This window comes from Chiloscyllium punctatum, chromosome 27, assembly GCF_047496795.1.
Source record: "Chiloscyllium punctatum isolate Juve2018m chromosome 27, sChiPun1.3, whole genome shotgun sequence".
Taxonomy (NCBI): Eukaryota; Metazoa; Chordata; class Chondrichthyes; order Orectolobiformes; family Hemiscylliidae; genus Chiloscyllium; species Chiloscyllium punctatum.
This window is the reverse complement of record NC_092765.1, coordinates 28006199-28026792: the sequence shown is the minus strand read 5'-3', so window position 1 is coordinate 28026792 and position 20594 is coordinate 28006199. Positions and strand designations below refer to the sequence as shown.

The window sequence follows — 20594 nt, the reverse complement described above, 5'->3', positions numbered from 1 at the left end:
TGATGATGCTGTCACTTTAAGAGATTATTTTGTCCTTTTTTTGAAGAGAGGTTGTAAAGCAGAGGTGACGAGCTGGCTACTGAAGACCACTTGAGTAAACAGATTCATTTTATGAATCCTCAGTCTCCATCATATTTTAAACGTCAGTCACACCAAACAACAATCTTCCTATGTCACAGGCAAGTTGAAAAAACAGTTTCATAATATTGTTACTTATAATATTTGTGTTTAGTAGCACTTAAGAATAAGCTTTTAGTTTAAAAATTACATTAACAATGTAGCCACTGTAATTACATCTTTTCTGAATGGGTAAAATAATTTTAGTTTAGTGTGTTTTCATTGGGCATGCAATTTTTTGGTAAGACATTTAGCTATTCTAGATGAAGGCTAGATAGAAACATCTGATTAAGAATGTAAGTATAAATCAAACTATTGCTTTTATGAATCACTGGCTCTCAAAGGGTTAATATTTCTCTCTTTTCCCACCAATTGGAGCCCATTCTCTGGAATCCATCACGTATGACACTTGCCATCCATGCTACCACTTAGCTGAAGAATCTAACTTAAAGGCCGGCTCATCTTCAGACCATATTTTGAATGGTGAATTCCCAAGACTATTGCGGATATGAAAGGATTAGGGAGACTCACTCTGTCAAAGGGCAGGATGGAAATATTTCAGAAAGGAAGGAATAACATCAAGCACATGCAGCTGGACAAAGAATGTCTTGGCATGATCTAATAGCAGAAACTTTTCTGAAAATACCACAAGAACGTGACTGGGCACAAGATTGTCAAAGCCAGCTTGTTTCTCAAGGTTACCTTTATAGTCCCTTCACCTTGAACATCTGGAATTTCTGCAGGTCCGAACAATAAGCCAGGACCTGTTCTCAATATATGATCGACACCGCAGTCTCAAGCAGGACCACTCAACATTCTCACCTTTCATCTGTTATTGAACAACATTCTCATACAGACTTCTTTCAGGCAATAGTATTCGTCTCGCCACCTAAGTATTATTCCTGCGCTATGAGGACATGAGCATACTTGCTCCACTGAGAAATATTTCAGACACTAAGGAAAGACAGAAAGCCCCTGTTGGGAGACAGTCACAATATTTTTACCAAAATAAATAGCTCTCATATTGACGGGAAGTCAGTAGCTGATATGATCAGAGTACAGAAGTTTTAAATTAAGCTCCTGCGTCCAGTTGAAAGGATGTGTCATACCTTGACTCTCAGCACGATTGGTGAATTCGGGCCAGAGGCCATGTTGCGTGTCTGTATGACAGGTGTTTGTGCTCCGAGATGTTTCCATGGTTACTACAGCCGCTTCTCTGAAGAAATCATTATGAGCATTTGCTTCGCTCACAGATTTACACAGCAATATTCAAATATTTTCTTTTGTGGGAACAGCTAGAAATTATGGAAGAACTTATCAGCACAGAAATAGCATTTTGATCATTACCTCAACAGAAACCAGCATTTGTTCCCCAATTTCCATCAAAGTTAACAGTAGAAAGACAAAACCAAAATAACATTAACATTGCTGTTAGCACTTCATTAATATTAAATTCATTTAAATCTATTTAATATCGATTTGGAACAATGGTCAGGGGAAAAAGGAGTTTTTACTAACAACAGATTAGAAACCCCAAATTGTGAACCGCATTTAACATACAGGGCAGAATTGTATCCTTTTTGGATGTGGTGATAGAAATGGTGTGTAGTGGGAATAATTGGGAGAGTTGGCACTGGAGAGATTATTGTCCCCTTCTCACCAGCTCACTAATGACATCTTGGTGGGAACCTCTTTGGGGATTTTCCGGAATGCTAGTGTTGAGGCCTGCAATAGGCATGAACCTCACATAAGGTCTGCTTTTCAGTCCTTACCGAGCTGATTTGTGCATGATAGGTCAAATTACCTCATTAGTCAATGGGAATGTCATGATCACAGACTCTTTTCACATCTATAGCTAGGCCACTTTGGATTTGTAGGAATATTGATCCACTCACCTTATTCTCCATACTGTGGATATTTAGTGAGATGTTCACATCATTCAGTCTCACTGCAAATAGGAATTTGGGAGCACAGCAGCCACCTCATGCAATTTGCTAAAGTGAGTCATGGACTACTGAACCTTTATAGTTTTTGTCACCCTGCAGGAGTCCAGATTCAACATGTGCGAGAGGTTGAAGTCCTATTTCCTTATTGAAGCTTCTGGTTGCACTTTAGTTGATCAATGGCTAGTCATAGTGGAGGGGAGCAGGTAGGCTTGGAGGGGCCAGGACACTGATCCATGACTTGGCCAATGTGACCATCAGCTGATACGGACAGTTACCATTCAAGGGAAGCACTTGGCCAACTGCCTGAATTAGCATCTCCTTCACCCTGGAGATGAGTATATGATGTCCACTGCCTCCTGCTTTTTGCAACTAATAGGCAATGAGAACTCTGGAGTGCATCATCCCCCTGGGAGTGTCTGTTTAATCTCATTACCTAAGCTTCCTCTACTGATAGCTAGGTCTTTTCTTACCATTTATTAGTGATGCCCATTTCAGAAAGACCACACAAGTTTCTATGTATAGTTAACTTTCTGCTTGGTTGGCATAAATAGTCAGAGTGATGCTATTGCTGCTGGGTTAGGAGGTGCATCTTTGTAATGTAAATAAATACTTACAAAAGCATGACAAAAATGATCATCTTTCACTTCCAGGATCAAAGATCTGATTCAGTTTTATATTTTCAGTGATAATTGGAACTAATCTTAGGGTTTAAAGATGCACTTTTCCATATAATTTGTATAGTACCCAACACTATCCTTGTTTACAATAAATTTGAACAATAGGAACATCACAAGACCATTTCATGTAGAGCAAGGATTTTGAAAATATCCCACAGAGTTGTAAATGTTTAGAGAATCAGAAAAAAGGTCAGATATAAAACAGATTCTCAAATATGCTTTCAATTTTAATACTGGCAGAATAGATCAAAGGAAAGTTTGCAATGCAATGATAGTTCCAAATAAGTCTGCAGTGAATGTTTAGTAATTTCAGATCAATTGTGACATGCACTTGCTTTGAATTGCAATGGTGTACAAATATCAGCACTTCTTTTTGACTCCTTGAGGAAATGGAGGCTATGCTGGCTGGGCCAGCATATATTGTCCATCCCTAGTTGCCCTTGAGATGGTGTTAAGCTGCATTTTTGAATTGCTGAAGTCCAATTGGCATGAGTACAATCACAGTGCCGTCAAGGAGGGAATTCTAAGATTTTGACCCAGCAACAGTGTAGGAACGGTGATATATTTCTGAGTCAGGATGGTGAGTGGCTTGGATGGGAACTTGCAGGTGGCGATGTTCCCCTATAACTGCTACTCTTGTCCTTCTAGATGAAAATGGTTGTGGGTTTGGAGTACTCTGTTGAGGAACCTTCACGCATTACCACAATGCATGCTGTAGACAGCACACACCTATTGTTGCTGGTGGTGGAGGTAATGAATGTTTGTGAATGTGGTGCAAATCAAGTGGACTGCTTTGCCCCGGATGGTGCCAAGCTTACTGAGTGTTGGTGGAGCTGCACTTATCCAGGTATCCGAACCTTGTTACTTTGAACAGACAATAGTCTATCACCATTATGAATAAGGACATGTGACTGGCCTGCTCCATTTTGTATTTTCACCATGGTAAAAGGTTAGTTGATAACTTTTAACTAATATTCAGCTACTCAAAACATTCAGTGATCCATCACTCCTGTGCTTTCTGATTCACCTCCAATTTAAAATCTTCAATCTAATGTTTAAAATTCCTTAATAAAAACTGAAAGAGCTGTGGATGCTGTAAAACAGAAACAAAAGCAGAAATTGCTGGCAAAGCTCAGCACGTCTGTGGAGAGAAATCAGAGTTAATGTTTTGGGTTGAGTGACCCTTCTTCAGCTGAGTTTTTCCAGCAATTACTGTTTTTGTTTAAAATCTCTTCATGATTTCATCCCTACTTTTTACTGCAGCATCCCTCACTCCAGTTACATCTCTCCCCCTCCACTCACGCACCCAGCTCTCCAGTCTCTCTTGTAGCCTGCACCACAATTGGCAGCTGTGCCTTCAGCCATCAAGGTCCCAAACTGTGGATGCCTCTCTCTAAATGTCTATAGCTCTCCTCCTCTAAGGCCCACCTTAGAACCTACTAAGCAATGTGGCCATGGGATGGTTTCTACATCAAAAGCTGCTATATTCATGCACAGTTTTAATGAACACCATAAAAAGCCAAGATATGCTTGTTGATTTTAATTTGAAGGGCACCAGACCTCAGCAGATCCTTCCCGTCTCATTTCATGAAGCATTTTCTAGTGCTGCCATCTGATCACAAAGGCTTTAATAACAATCAGGAAATGTATCAAATCTGATCAGACTTGAATCCAAACAGCTTTTTCCTCCTTTTACTATCGCTTTATTCCTCCAAGGATAAGTAAATAGTCACTAATTTGACTGTCACACTGCACTTTATTTTCTGTCAGAAGGAGGCTATTTGGATTCATTGATATTAGCCAATTGCATTGATTAAGTTAACCTCTCCTAAAGGGAGAAAACCAGCTCCTTAACAATAGACCTGACACACATTAGACATTCCGGTTTAGCAATCATAGCAGTTTAAGTTCATGAACAACTCAACAGAACCATCTTAATTGATTCTGTTCTCTTTTCATGTGTTAAACATATTTGCAACATGATTATAAATACACAATGAAACCAAATTGAAATAATCAGTCTTAGTAACACTCTTTGAAGTGATTTGCATACACTGTGATACTACATAAACTGTAATGTACTGTTTTAAATTGTTCAATAAAGCTTTTAGTTGTTCAGTGAAATTTAACTGCTTTCAAGCTTTTAAATTACTTTTCCTTGCATTACTGTATCTCTGTAGTACCTACTGAATTTTCCTGTCTTTTTAAATTATCAAATGGTAGATTCTTGTCTTTTTCAGGGGTTCCCACCCTCAGCTGAAGTTTTCTCACTTTCTTCCACATAAAATGGACATTTTTCCCACCGTTCATAATCCAAAATACAATGCTCTTTTTTATGTACTCAATTTTAAATATAGAAAATGACCTTTATAAACTTTCCCACCAAAATTATGATTTAATTTGTGAGCTCTAGTCCTTTTAACTCTTAAGTTTCTCTTATTGCCTAATGACAAGACTCTAAGATATTTATTCTTTTGTTAGCTGTATCTTGAGTTGCAGCAATGCTAGTTTTTGAGAGGGGAGACCCTTTTATCTTACTTGCTTATGTTATGTTCCTTAGCCATGCACTGTTTCCATGATTCGGAGGTGCTGGTGTTGGACTGGGGTGTACAAAGTTTAAAATCACACAACACCAGGTTATAGTCCAACAGGTTTATTTGGAAGCACTACCTTTTGGAGCACTGCTCCTTCATCAGGTGGTTGCAACCTGATGAAGGAGCAGTGCTCTGAAAGCTAGTGCTTCCAAATAAACCTGTTGGACTATAATCTGGTGTTGTGTAATTTTTAACTATTTTCATGAGGTTTTTCTCCTTTTCTCTCAGGAATACTCTTGGGGCTCTTACTCACTTCCGACAGATCCTCTGTCATTTTCTTATTGTGGACAGTTCTTTTGTCTTTCCCTGTCCTACACTGTTCTCCAGCCCTCTAACCAATTTCTTGGTGAAGGTTTATCTTAGGAGTGCTAAACTCACACGCTGCTGTTCCCAGTATTGGGCTTCTGTTGACTGCTTGTTAGTTTTCACATTTCAACTATTGATTGATTTAGCCTACTTGAAGCAATAATGTTTTTAAAGTGACAAATTCACTTTTCTTCATAAATACTTCCCTGTTTCTTCAGGGTCAAATGGATATCAGTGCCACCAGCATGTGGTATTTTGGTTTGTTTAGATCACTGCTGCCCTTTTCTGTAAGAAACATCTTTAGGGCTGCTTTAAGTACCAGTGGTAGAGGACAAATCCTGGTGAATCTAAACTGAAGAGATACTTGTCTTACATAACGTTATAGTTTATTGCATGATAGTGATAGGTACAGTTTGCAATAATAATCAGGCAAAATTAATCAGATTTCTCACGAGCTGTAGAGAATACATCTGTTCTCTTCAGGTAATTGGGTATTCAACGGCCTCCACCCAAAGACAGTGCAACATCTTTAGTGTGGGTGGAGCTTAATGCAATATGAGCAATGGCAGATCAGCTGTGATCCTGTTAAATGGCAAAGCAGGCTTGAGGGTTGGAATAGTCTACTCCTGTTCCTACTTCTCTGGTCTCATTAACATTAACTTCTTCAAGAACCATCACCCTAAACATCGTCTCCTTTAGCATTGACAGTATCAGTTTCACATGATATTTAACGATAAATAAATTTAGTCAGCAGTCCCTAAATCACCTATATCTTAAGACCCACACAAGTTCAAATTCCCTGTAATAATATTTAACTTTTGTGTGTCATGTAGTGTCTTTTGCAGTAACCACTCAAGAATAATAGCAACATTTTGTATCTGAAAACAAAACATTTTAAACGAAGCCCATGATGGAGCTGTCAGACGGTACTATAAATAAAGGCATTTAAATAATTTAAGAAGCCTGCTGGATCACTCGTAGGATTTCTCACAGTAATCCAGAGGATGCATTACTTCCCCACATTCATCTTTTGATTGTGTTGTTTTTTTCTCTCTCATTCCCCTCTCATTTGTCTCTGACTGCCAAATGTCTCTTTTAAATCAAGTTTTACCTCAATTCCTGTTTTGTTTTTCATTACTGTCTCCCTTTGGTATTCTGATCTTATTTACTCTCCCTTTGTACACTTCTGCAGGACTTGTTGATCATATTGGGAGTGAATTGACAGTGACAGGTCCCACATAATGGCAGTGAATGCAGAAAGTACAGTTTGTGGATTTACTATGTCCCTCCTGCTTCCAAGAAATAACCTTTCTACATTTTTTGTTGCTTTACTGTTTCCCATCCATGAGAGCCCTTTTCCTGTAAACAATGGTCTTGTGTCACCCATCTGTTTCCCTTCCAAATGTTCTTTTACACATTGTACATTCCATTTGATTTTGACCCTTTGTTTCCTCTTTGCCAGCTCACCACACTGTCCTCATAATCTTTTCGATAAACATTATCTAATGTTCCTTCAAATTCTACTTCCCTTACACTATCTTGATGCAGGGCTGGAGGGGGCAGTGACCTGAATCTTCTGAGAGCTTCAATCATTGTTAATTCAGGAAATAAAATGGCGATGATAATTAAACAGAACCAATTGAACGAAAGAGGCTTCATGGGACTACGAATAAGCTTTTGTGTAAAGCTTTGTTCTGCTTTCTTGTTTGCAAAATGAGCTAGATTTATTTCAAAGTGTTGGACAGGGCAAAACAACTTGACCACTGTGTTTATTACTTATTAAAAGCCACAGAAGCAGGTATTACTCTTGATATTATGTTCCCAAAGCATAGCAATTGATGTAGGTGTGATAGAAGAAACATCCAGAATTTCAACTTCTTATAACAAGATTAAAGAACATAACGTAACTAATTAAAGGCATTATTCTATTGTTTACAATGTTTAGAATCTTTTGAAGTAATTTTATTTTTTGAGTAAGTACACTTTGGGTAGCAGAGTTTTTGCTGGGTTGGATGATCATGTTTGATTTCCTCTGGCCTTGTTTCTGTACACTATGCTGTACTGAAAAAGAAAATTGTTGTATTAGTGTTTTATAATTGAAAAATCTAACTTTCCTAAGAGTTAGATGCTGATAACTTTGCGTATACACAATTCTCTTGAACTTAGTGCATAATGTCTCCACTGAACCCATCCTTCACATTAGCAATTAGAGAGGGGTTGACATCCTCAGATGACTATGTGCTGTGTGTATTGTTTGGTTCAGGAAAAACTGTTATGACTGAGCTTTCCTCCTAGTAGGTCTTTTGGGGGAGGTTCACTTACATTACACACAAGGGAGAGATTTAATTACTTTTGAATCCTGGATGCAGCAAACTGGTTAATTTGGCCTCAGGAAATTTCTGGAGACACCAAATGCAGTGTCAACAAAACGTGGCATCATCAGGGTTTCACACACAGAGCTGTTGTTGCAGTCCCCAGAGACAGAAAAAAACTACAAAAAAAATCAATTTCCCAGGGCCAATGGAAGAACTTCATATTTTAAGACATTTACTGTAACAAAAAAATTAAAATCAACATTGACTAATCATTACTTAGAAGGAAACCACATGAAATTAATCTTTCTCCATTAAATAATTAATACATCAAAAACCCCATACCACTTCTATACACTATACTGCATTCTCAGCAGTTATGTAGCTTTGAGGATAAAGTCTCAAAGTATTCACAGCTATAATTTCACAACACTGTGATTTTCGGAAAGACAAGCAGGAAGGGAAAGGTGGCGGGGCAACTTTGTTAGTAAAAGATTAAACAAGTACAATAGCAAGAAATTATCTAGGCTTAGAAAATCTAGAAAAACACAAAGTAATCAAAGTACACATCTTCATGAAGCAGAAGTTATGCCTCAAAATTTTAGTACAGTTCTTTGAGGAGGTAACAAGTAGGGTGGATAAAGGTTTCATGAAGAGATGAAAGCCAATGGTGTTGGAGTATTAGATTACCATTGATAGAAGATTAGCAAACTAATAGAAGATGGAGAATTGAGATAGATAGAGCATTTTTGGAATGGCAAGCTGTCAGAGAAATTTGCCCAATAGATTGGAGATCACAAAACACAGCTTGAAGTGAAATTGACAAACAGTTTATTGCAAGCAATATTGCTGGAAGAGAAACCAGACCAGCTGACACAGAACTGACAGTCTGTACAGTTGTTGAGATTTCTCTTCCCAGAGCTGAGGGTGAGACCAGTTTTATAGTAATGCTGCACAATGACACTGATTAAGAAACAGGAAACGTATCTGGAAATGGAGTAATCTAGTTACAGTGATGCTCATTGGAAACAAATATCGGACGAATGTCCTGTTTCTTCACACAATGCAACATCCTGACCATATCAACGGCTCCATTCCTCTTTACAGGTAGGTGTTAATGTCTCTTCTGAAGTGGTGAGGTGCTCCCATTGTCCTGTTCTGGGAGCATGTCCTTGTTGGTGCCTCTCTGTCTGACCTGCTCTTTGTCTGGCTTTGGTATTGCTAGGTTGTGAAACTGCCCTTGGGACTTTGAGATAACTGTGGTGCTCTGTCATTGTCTGTGGGAACTTAAGGTGTGTTCTCTTGTCTGCATGCTGTCTGATTCAGCTTGTGAGTTGCTTGGGAATTCTAGGCGTTCTGGTACAGTTTGGCCAATTTTGCTTTTGTGGCCTATCATCAGTTAGCAAATCTTTTCTCACACAAGCCAAAACTAGTAGAGTGCCACAGGGATCTGTTCTGGGTCTACAATTACTAACAATATATATTAATGACTTAGATGCCAGAAGCGAATGTTCTATCACCAAGTATGCAGATGATACAAACATAGGTGGGAAGGCAAGTAGTGAAGATGATGCAAACAGTTTATGGAGGGGAAAAGACAGACTGACTGATTGTACAAAAACATGGCGGATCGACAAGAACATGCAAAAATGTGAAGTGATGCATTTTGGCAGGAAGAATATAAGAGCTAAATAGGGAAAGATTTTGGAAAGGTGTAGCACTGTAAGATTTGGGAGTCCTAGTGTAAGAATTACACAGGGCCAGCATCCACGTTCAGGGAAGAAAAATAAACTGTCAGCCTTTATTTCAAAAGGAATGAAGTATTAAATTGCTCAAACTATACAAGGCTACCAATCAGACCAGGCCTGCGAACAGTTTTTGTCCCCTTATCTAAAGAATGATATATGAGTTTGGCTGGCAGTCGCTTGATTCTGAATATGAAGGGATTTCCTCATGACAAGATTCCCAAATGCAGTACTCAGTCTCTGCTATGTTACCCAAACCATGGTTTATTTTAAGAACAATGAGAGGTGACTTTATCGAAACATATAAAATTCTTAACGTCCTTGACATATACAGATATAGAGAGGTTGTTACCCTTTGTCGGAGAGACTGGGAGCAGGGAGTATAATCTCAGAGTAAATTGTTGTCCACTTAACTCAGAAATGAGGAAGAATGTCTTCTCTCAAAGGGTGGTGAATCTTTCCCAAAGAGGGTTGTAGAAGCTAGATCACGAAGTATATTACAAATCATTTCAAAACTCGCTGGTATATTCAAAGCTAAGATGGACTGAGATGATAGATTTTTAATGAGTAAGGGAATCAAGGGTTTTGGGAAAAGGGCAGAAAAATTGAACTGAGGAATTTTTGGACCAGCCATTTGGCTCATCAAATGGCAGAGCAGACTCAGAGAGCCATATGGTCCACTTCTGCTCCTTTGTCTCATGGTCTAATGGTTCAGCTTCAACTGTTCATATTTATTTTAGACAAATGTTTGCCTGTCTCTGCCATGTTAAAATGTGCAAGTGTGAATGAGTGATGCAGATGTTCACTGCAGAGAATTTAAATTATTGTGTGGGATATGTACAAACATTTATCCTTAATTAATTTCTTACAACTTGCTTAGAATAGATATGAATATAATATGATTATGAATCTATAGCCACTATTTACCTCTCCATTGGTGCCATGATAAGTGATTAGCATCACATTGCAGTTTGTGGAACCTTACTGTCATGTTTCTTACATTATAACAGTAATGACAATTCAAAATTCCTAAATGACTATAACAAGCTCAGGAAAGTGTTATGTAAAGTGTTTTTTTTCTTTTGAATTTGGATCTCTGCATGTTTTCATCTTCCACCAATGTTCTGATGACATGATATTCTATCAGCTGTTTGAAATAAAAATGAACTTGTCAAATGTCAGGTCACCAACCATAAGAAGTCATAGAGTTTCCAATCAACACAAATGACAAAATTCTCAAATGCAGTACTCAGTGGTACCATTGCCTCAGTTTATTTGAATGCTTTTGCTAAGTTTTTGTTTAATCTTTGAGAAAAAGAAAGAACTCATACATATTTCCAAAATTCTTTCTGGTAGGTGGTAGTAAATTTTCTGTCTGGAGTTTTGTGGTCACAGTACTTATTCCCTCTGGTAAATTTTAACTACTTGTCTGCTACATCTTAATGATCTTAATCAGTTGACTGAATTTTAACAGCAGCCAGAATCATAGTATCGTAATCAAACATTTTGTGTAAACTTTATAGACCATTGGTAGTTCAAACTGAGTTTGTGGAGAATTAATTTCTATTGGTTTTGAATCAAAGTCACAGATTTTATGGTTGTTTGTATAAGCATTTCAACATTGCTTATCTTTTGTGGCTTTTAAGCCTTTAATGTTCTGCATTGAAATTTCTGTCCTTGGCTTTCTATGGTTTCCAATGATTCACATCCACTGTTTACCCATTGTGAGACTCCAGATGGGAACACTGAACACTTGAACACATTCAAGATGCTGTTGGGGTCATCATAGGTCGTAGTTCAATAATAAATGGGCTCCTGCTACATGGTTCTTTATGCAAAGTCACTTTCTTATGGCTATCTGAAGATGTAGTTCTTCACATTTCTGTGAAGAAATCCAGTGTGGAAAAGTCAGTGCCAAGTTCTCCATTTGTGGTACACAAATGCCAGGCAATGGTCTTCACCAATAAGAAACAATCTAACCACCACCCAATGACATTCAATGGTGTTACCATCACACAATACCCCACTTTCTACATCCATGGGGGTTACCATTGATCAGAAACTCAACTGGACTTGGCACATAAATCTAGTGGCTACAAAAGCAGGTCAGAAACTAAGAATGCAGCAGCAAGTATCTCACCTCCTGACTCCCCAAAACCTGTCCATCCAAGGCACAAGTCAGGCATGTGATGGAATACTTCACACTTGCCTCAATGAGTGCAGCTCAAACAACACTCAAGAAGTTTGACGCCATCCAAAACAAAGCAGATTTGTACCACATCCACAAGCATCCATTTCCACCACCACTGACGCTCAGTTGCAGCAGTCTGTACCAATTATAAAAACAGTAGAAATTCACCAAAGATGCTCAGACAGCAAATTTTGAACCCAATATCACTTCCATCTAGAAGGACAAGGGCAGCAGATACATGAGAACACCACCACCCACAAGTTCCCCTCCAAGACACTCACCATCCTGATTTAGAAATATATTGCTGTTCCTTCATTGTCTCTGTGTCAAAATCCTGAAACTTCCTCACTAACAACATGGTGGGGAACCTACAACACAGAAGGCAGCTCAACATCATCTTCTCAAGGGCAACTGGGGTTGGGCAATAAATGCTAGCTAGCCAGCAACACCTACATCCTACAAATTAATTTTTAAAAAGTCATGAACACACTGTTCCCATATGTTGAATTAAATCTGGCATGAAATAGGACTTGCTTGCATGAATACTTATCTTTTAATATTTCCTACTCACCTTTAGCTCCCTATAACATATAGCCTGTGGTAGGTGACTATTACCTATTCTAAAGAGTCATGGAGTCATAGAGACGTTAAGCATGGAAACAGATTCTTCAGTCCAACTTGTCCATGCTGACCAGATATCCTAAATTAATCTAGTCCCAGTTGCCAGCATTTGGCCATATACCTCTAAACCCTTTGATTCATATGCCCATCCAGATACCTTTTAAACTTGTAACTGTACCAGCTTTCACCACTTCCTCTGGCAGCTCATTCTGTACATGCACCACACTTGGTGAAAAATTTGTCCCTCAGGTCCTTTTTAAATCTTTCATCTCTCATCTTAAATATATGCCCTCTAGTTTTGGACTCGTCAACTCTGGGGGAAAGACCTTGCCTATTTACCCAATCCATGCCCCTCCATGATTTTATAAACCTCTATAAGGTCACTCGTCAGCTTCTGATGCTCAAGGGAAAAAAAACATTCCAGCCTATTTAGCCTCTCAATATAGTTCCAAACCGCCAACATGATAAGGACACAAAGATCTTCTTTTTCCAATATTCCAAAACATTGGCATAGTTTCTATCATCGCTTGGGCTCAGATCTTCTGACAGGAAGACCGTTGGTGCAGAAAGTTAGACAGGAGCTATACATCAGGCCCATGTGGAAATCCAGATGCAGCTGCCACAGGAACTGCCGAGGAAGTTTGAACTTCTAAAAGGAAAATACACAATCTCTGGAACTCGCCAAAAATGTCCATGACTCTGCTCAGGGTTGGATGGTTCTGATTCACTGATGCAAATAGTAAGCCAGGAAAAGTTAGAGGAATTAAAATGCCTCTCAAACTTGGATAACTATGAAACTGAACACCACTAATTCATTAGTATCATTGCCCCTCCTCACCATAATCTCTCTCCTGAACCTCTTCTGTTGACTTGATCACTTACTCCCCATAGAACCCCTGGACCCTCCACTCCTCAAACCTATTCTACCCTCATACATCCCCCATTCTCAAACCATGAATCCAGGTGTATCATTTGGACCTGACACATCCCCCCTAACCTGACCTGGACTTTGGCTGCCACGGACCCTCCATATATTTAAATTTTTAAATCATGTCTCTTCTGATATGCTTGTTGCTTATCTTAGTATCTGTCATCCTAACTTCTTGCAATTTCAATATAAATGGGAGCCAATGGCCGAGCAATATTATTACTAGACTAATAATAGGTCTATTAATCCACAGACCCAGGAATTGTTCCGGGAACCTGGGTTTGAATCCTGCCATGGCAGGTGGTGGAATTTGAATTCAATAAAAAAAAATCTGGAATTAAAAGTTGAATGATGAGGATGAAACTATTGCTGATTTTTGGGGAAAAACCATTCTGGTTCACTAATGCCCTTTAGGGAAGGGAACTGTTGGCCTTGCCTGGTCTGGTCTACATGTGACTCCAGGTTGACAGCAATGTGGTTGATTCTTAATTGCCCTCAGGGTAATTAGGGAGAGGCAATGCATGCTGGCCTAGCCAGTAAAGCCCTCATCCCATGAATTGAATTGTTGTATAACTTTGGTAGGAACAACATAGTTAGGGAAAAGGTTAAGGCTTTGCAGAGTGAATACAGGAGGTTGGGTAGAAGATTAAAAAGCAAGACCTAAAAGGCAATAACTTTTGGTTTACTCCCAGTGTCACGTTCAAGTGAGAGTAGGAATAAAAAATTAAGGCAGATAACTCAATGGCTGAAGAGATGATGCAACATACAATGATTCCGATTTTTGGATCATTGGGATCTCTTCTAGAGCAGAAGAGATTTGTTTAAAAGGGATGGGTTTGACCTGAACTGGAATGGACTGACATTGTGGTGTGGAGATTTGCTGGTTCTCTCTTCAGAGTCTTTAAACTAGTCGAGAGAGGCACTGGGGTTTCTAAGTAGCAGTGAAAATAGAAAGGCAAATGAGGATGGTTCTGAATCAAAAAAGAGCAAGTTAATTAGAAAAGGCAGAAAAGAGCAAGTCAGAGAACGAGATAACTTCGAAAAATTAAACGGCATTTATTTCAATGTCAGGGATCTTACAGCTAAGGCTGATGAACTCATGGGAACATGAGACTGGGATGTCATAGCTATGGCTGAAGGAAGCCATAACTCGACTGAGGGAAGGACAGGATAGGCAATGTTCCAGCTGTTGGATGCTATAGGAAGAATAGAAAAGGAGGTAAGACAGGAGCAGGGGTGGGGTTTTTGATGAAGGAAAACATTACTACAAAACATCCTACTATTTAGGATATTTCTGCAGGATCATCCAGCTTTATGGGTAGAATGTAGAAATAAGAAAGAGATAATTGCCTTGATGGGATTACACTATGGACCCCCAAACGTCAGAGGGAAATTGAGGAACAAATATGTAGAATGATCTCAGATGTATGTAAGAATAATAAGATTATAATAGTAGGGGGTTTTAATTTTCCAGACTGTGGACTGCCATAATTTGGATGGTGAGGAATTTGTTAAATGTGTCAAAATAATTTTCTTTATCAATTTGTAAATGTACCTACTAGAGAAGGAGCAAAACTTGATCTTCTCTTTGGAAATAAGGCAGGGCAAGTGATTAAGGAGTTAGTAGAGAACACTTTATTAAGTCATAACTTTATTAGTTTAAAAATATTTATGAGAAAGGATAGGTCTTCCATCAAAGTTAAAGTTCTTAATTGGAGTAAGGAAAATTTTAATGGTATAAAACAGGAACAATCAAAAGTTGACTGGAATAGACTGTTTACTGGAAAAGGGATAACTGACAAGTGAGAGGCTTTCAAAAGTGTGACAATGAGAGTTCGGAGACAGTATGTTCCTGTTAACATGAAGGGTAAGACTACTTAGAGTAGGGAACAATGGATGAATAAACATATTGAGGTTCTGGTCAAAAATAAGAAAAAGTTATGTATTAGATATAGACTACTGGGATCAAATGAATCTCTTAAAGAGTACAAAGGATGGAGAGGAATTCTTGAGAGGGAAATCAGGAGGGCCAAAAAGTGAAATGAGATACTCTTGGCAGATAAGGTTAAGGATAATCCAAAGAGAATCTACAAATACATTAAGAGCAAAACAGCAACTAGGGAGAGGATATAGTCCCTTAAAGATCAATGAGGTCATCTATATGTTGAAATTCAAGAGATGGGAAAAATACTAAATGAATATTTTACATCAGTTTTTACCGTGGAGAATCAAATGGAAGATAGAGAATTTGAAGAAATAAATATTGAGGTTTTGAAAACAGCTCACGTTACAGAAGTGGAAGTGCTGGAGGTCTTTTGAAAACATAAAGGTGGATAAATCTCTGGTACTTGGTCAAATATATCCCAGGACATTGTGGGAAGTTCGAGAGGAAATTGCTGAGCACCTAGCAGAGATATTAGTATTATCTATAACCATGGATGAAGTGCTGGAAGACTGGAGGACTGTAGGGTCACTAATGTTGTGCCTTTATTTAAGACAGACTGTAAGGAGAAATGTGGAAACGATAGATCTGTGAGTCTAACATCGGTCATTGATAATTTATTGGAGGTGATTCTGAAAGATAGGATCTACGTATATTTGGAGAGACAAGGACTGATTAGGGATAGTCAGCATGGCTATGTGTGAGGGGAATTGTGTTTCCAAACTTAATTGAGTTTTTTTAAGGAAGTAACCAAAAAGATTGATGAGGACAGAGTGGTAGATGCTGTTTACATGGACTTTAGGAAAGCCTTTGGAAATTTCTGCTTAGTAGATTAATTAGTACAGTTAGAACTCATGGGATTCAGGGTGAGCTTGCCAATTGGATACAAAATTGGCTTTATGATAGGAGACAGGGGGTGGTGGTGGAGGGTTGTTTTTCAGATTGGAGGCCCGTGACCAGCAGTGTTCCACATTTATTGGAACTGGGTCAACTTTTGTTTGTCATTTATATGAACAATTTGGATGAGAATTTAGGAGGCATGGTTAGTAAGTTTGTGCATGACACCAAAATTGGTGGTGCAGTGGATGGTGAAAAAGGTTATCTAAGATGACAAAGTTGGGTCAGATTGGTTGAGCCAATGGGCTGAGGAAATGCAGATGGGGTTTCATTTGGATAACTGTGAGGTATTGCATTTTGTTAAAACCCATTGCTTCAGTATAGGATTTGGAAAGTCATGTTGAGAATATACAGGGCCTGTTCTTGAGTACTGTGGACAGTTCTAGCTGCCCGGCTATTGGAAGGATATTATTAAATTAAAGAGGGTTCAGAAAAGCTTTACCAGGATGTTGCTGGGAATGGAGGATTTGAGTTGTAAAGATAGACTGGATAGGCTGAGACTTTTTTTCCCCTGAAACATGGGAGTTTGAGGGTTGAACTTATAGAGGTTTTTAAAATCATGAGAAGCATAAATAAGGTGAACGACAAGGGTCTTTTCACTCGAGTGGGGGGAGTCCCCTTGAGTGGGGGCATATTTTTAAGGTGAGAGGAGAAAGATTTAAAAAAGACACGAGGGGCAACTCTTTTATGCAGAGAGTGGTTTGTGTGTGGAATGAGCTGCCAGAGGGAGTGGTAGCTGCAAGTACAGTTATAGTGTCTAAAAGATATCTGGATTAATACACGAATAGAAAACAATTTGGAGATGCCAGTGTTGGACTGGGGTGTACAACGACCAGATGAAGGAGCAGCGCTCCAAAAGCTGGTGCTTCCAAATAAACCTGTTGCACTATAACCTGGTGTTGTGTGATTTTTAAGTATGAATAGAAAAGATTTAGAAGAATATGGGCCAAATGCAGGCAGGTGGGAATAGTTTAGTTTGGGAACATGATTGGTGTGGACTAATTTGATCAAAAGGTCTGTTTCCATGGTGTGTGACTCTATGACTCTACAGCTCTCTTTACTCAGGAGAATGAGGATTAAGGTATATAATTCAAGAAGATGGAATGTGAAGTAGTTTAGCACATTGAAAGAAGAAGCGAAGAGGTATTGGAAGTTTTGTCAGAATTCAAAATTAGTGGCCATATTTCGAAGGGGAGAGGAGAATGATTTGAAAAGGACATGGGAAGCAACCTTGCTATACAGAGAGTGGTTCATTTGAGGAATGAGCTGCCAGGTGAAGTGGGTACAATAACAACATTTCAAAAACATTCAGATAAGTACGTGAATAACAACGGTTTGTAGGGATAAGGGCCAAATGTAGGCAGGTGAGACTAGTTTGATTTGAGAACATGATTGGTGTGGACTAGTTGGATGAAAGAGTTGGTTTCTGTGCTGTAAGACTGTAGCTCATGAGAACAGATCCAAAATTATAGGCCTTACCTAACCTCACCCAACTTGTTCCAAGTAAGTGGCAAAACAATAGCAGAGGGAGTTTACTGTAGGCAGGTATGTGGTCATTGACTTTGGAGCTCAGAAAGATAAATTATAATGTTTTAACTGATGGGAAATTCAGACTGAGCTATCGCCTTAATTAATGACTTCTCAGACTCGGTGATGTTGATGTCTAGTGAAAAGCTTTGTTTACAAGTCGGACAGGCAAATCATAGTAAGCAAGGACATATGGATCATAGGGTGCTTAGATAGGGCAAGGAATACAGGGTACAACTGCACAGGAGGTTCGCAAAGCAAGATCGACATTAGTTGAAGTTGGAGAGTTCATTCATTGCCTAATAACAACAGGGATGAAGCTGTTCTTGAACCTGTGGTGCATGTGTTCAAGCTCCTGTATCTTCTTCCTGATGGAAAAGGTTGTAGGAGACAATTACTGGAGTAGGAGGGGTCTTTAATGATGTTGACAGCCTTTCCATGAGAAGTGTAAATGGAGCCCATGGATGGAAGTTTGGTTTCCATGATGGTCTGGGGTGTGCACACAAGCCTTCTATAGTTTCTTACACTCCATGGCAGAGCAGTTGCTGTCCCAGGCCAATATGTACCTGGATAGCATGCTTTCTATGTTGCATCTGTAAAGGTTAGTGAATGTCCTTAAGGACTTGCTGAATTTCCCATGCCATCTGAGGAAGAAGAGGTGTTGTTGTGGCTTCTTGACTGTCACATGTACGTGGGAAGTTCAGAACAGATTATCGGTTATCGTCACTCCTCAGAACTTGACGCTCGCAACCGTCTCCACCTCTACTCCATTGATATAGATCCGGGCATGTCTTCCTCCTTTCTTTCTAAAGTCAATGATCAGTTCTGTTGTTTTGCTGAGAGAGAGGTTGTTATCATTGCGCTATCACATCAAGCTCTCCATCTCCTTGCTATATTCTGACTAATTATTGTTTGACATTTGTCCTACCATGTTGGTGTCACCAGCAAACTTGTAGATGGCTTACATTCTGGAAGTTGGCTACAGAGTTGTGGGTGTAACAGGGAAGTACAGTAAGGGGCTGAGAACACATCCTTGGGGGGGCTCCAGTGTTGAGGGTTGCTGTGGAGGAGGTGCTATTGTCTATCTTCACTGATTGCAGTCTGTGGATCATGAAGCTGAGGATCCAGTTGCAGAGGATGGAGCTGAGACCTAAGTCTTAGAGTTTTGAAATCATTCTGGAAGAGATAATGGTGTTGAAGGTGGAGCTGTGGTCTGAGAGAAAGCGGGAGAATGGGGTTGAGAAACTTATCAGCCATGACTGAATGGTGAAGCAGACTCAATGGGCTGAATGGCCTAATTTCACCTCCTGTGTCTTATGGTATTATAGTCTAACCTAGATAATCTGGAATAGCAATAGAAATTTATCATAGAAAAGTGTAAAATTTTTGTTGGAATAATGAGGAGAGTCAATATAAACTAAAGAGTATGTTACATAAGGCAGTAGACCGAAAGAGAAAATGTTGACGCTGCATTAAATGCCATTCAATTCAATGATACCATAAAGTCTTTTGGTGAAGACATGGGCAGGGAGAGATCCAATTATAATCATCCACATTTGTACTAATAACATTGATTGGATGAGAAAGCAGGTTTTACTGAAACATTTTGAACAGTTAAGAGTTAAAATAAAAAAACAGAACCTCCAAGGTAATAGGTTCTGGATTACTACCTGAAACCATGGGCAGATGGTGAATAAGTTCAAAGAATTAAATGTGTGACTCAAACATTGATATATGTGAAATAGTCAGTTCATGGGGCACTGGCACCTGTACTAGAGTTAAAGGAATGGGCCTCATGAACTGTGCTGGGACCACTGTCCTTGTGAATCAAATAACTAGAGCTTTGGATAGTGGTTTCATCTAATTAGTGGAAGGAGGGTTTGGGAAAGGGACGATATAGACTTACCAAGGAAAAGGATGATGGCACCATTACAGGACAGCTATTTGGATAATGACATCCAGAGTGGAACAGGAAAGGACAGAGTGTACAAACATAGAAAAACAACAATAAATAGGGTCAAAGACGGTTAAAAATGGTAAAAAAGCAAAATTACTGGCTCTTTACATGAATGCACACAACATTCAGAATAAATTCATTAACAGCAAATATAGCGATCATGTTATAGCCATTGTGGAGACATGGTTATAAGGAGATCGAAGCTGGGAATTCAATTTTCAGGGGCATGTAACATTTCAAAAGGACAGGCAAGAAGGAAAGAGTGGTGAGGCAGCTTTGTTAGTTCAGGATGGAATGAATACTATAGCAAGAAATGATCTTTAATTGGAAGATATAGAATTCATATCCATGGAGGTAGAAAATTAAATGGGAGAAGGCAATGGTAGGAATAGCCTATAGGCCACACACTCTAAAACAATCAGAACATGAATCTGGGCGGATGTGCAGAAATCATTGAAGGTGGCAGGGCATTTTAAATAAATGCCATATTGGATCCTATGTGTTATATTTAAAGCCATAGAGTGTGAAAGCAAGAAGATTCTGATGTCCTTGTTTAAAATCAGTAACTCAGTGTTGACAATTCTAGTTTAGAAAGGATGTGAAGATTTCCAAAACAACATAGAAGAAGGTCTAGGAATAATGCAATTAATTATGTAGATCAATTGGAGAAACCTGGTTTGTTTTCTTTACTGAACAGAAATTTGAAAGGAGATTTTATAGAGATCAACATCATGAGGGTCTACACAGACAGATAGAGAGAAATTGCTCGCATTGGTGGAAGGATTGAGAATTAGAAGACACATATTTAAGGACATTATCAACAGAAACAATGGC

The 20594-nt window shown here is 38.9% G+C and overlaps 1 protein-coding gene across 2 annotated transcripts in view; it reads right to left on the bottom strand.

Moving 5' to 3' along the window:
• Positions 1 to 7608: 7608 nt before the first annotated feature.
• The window catches only part of LOC140453584 (UPF0500 protein C1orf216 homolog), a 44090-nt gene continuing 31104 nt past the window's right edge, over positions 7609 to 20594 (bottom strand). The window contains exon 4 of one of the 2 annotated variants that reach the window (XR_011952441.1): positions 7609 to 7701. The gene's annotated coding sequence lies outside the window, so the exon portion shown is untranslated. The remainder of the gene's footprint in view (positions 7702 to 20594) is intronic. The other variant, XR_011952442.1, reaches the window with a different exon arrangement.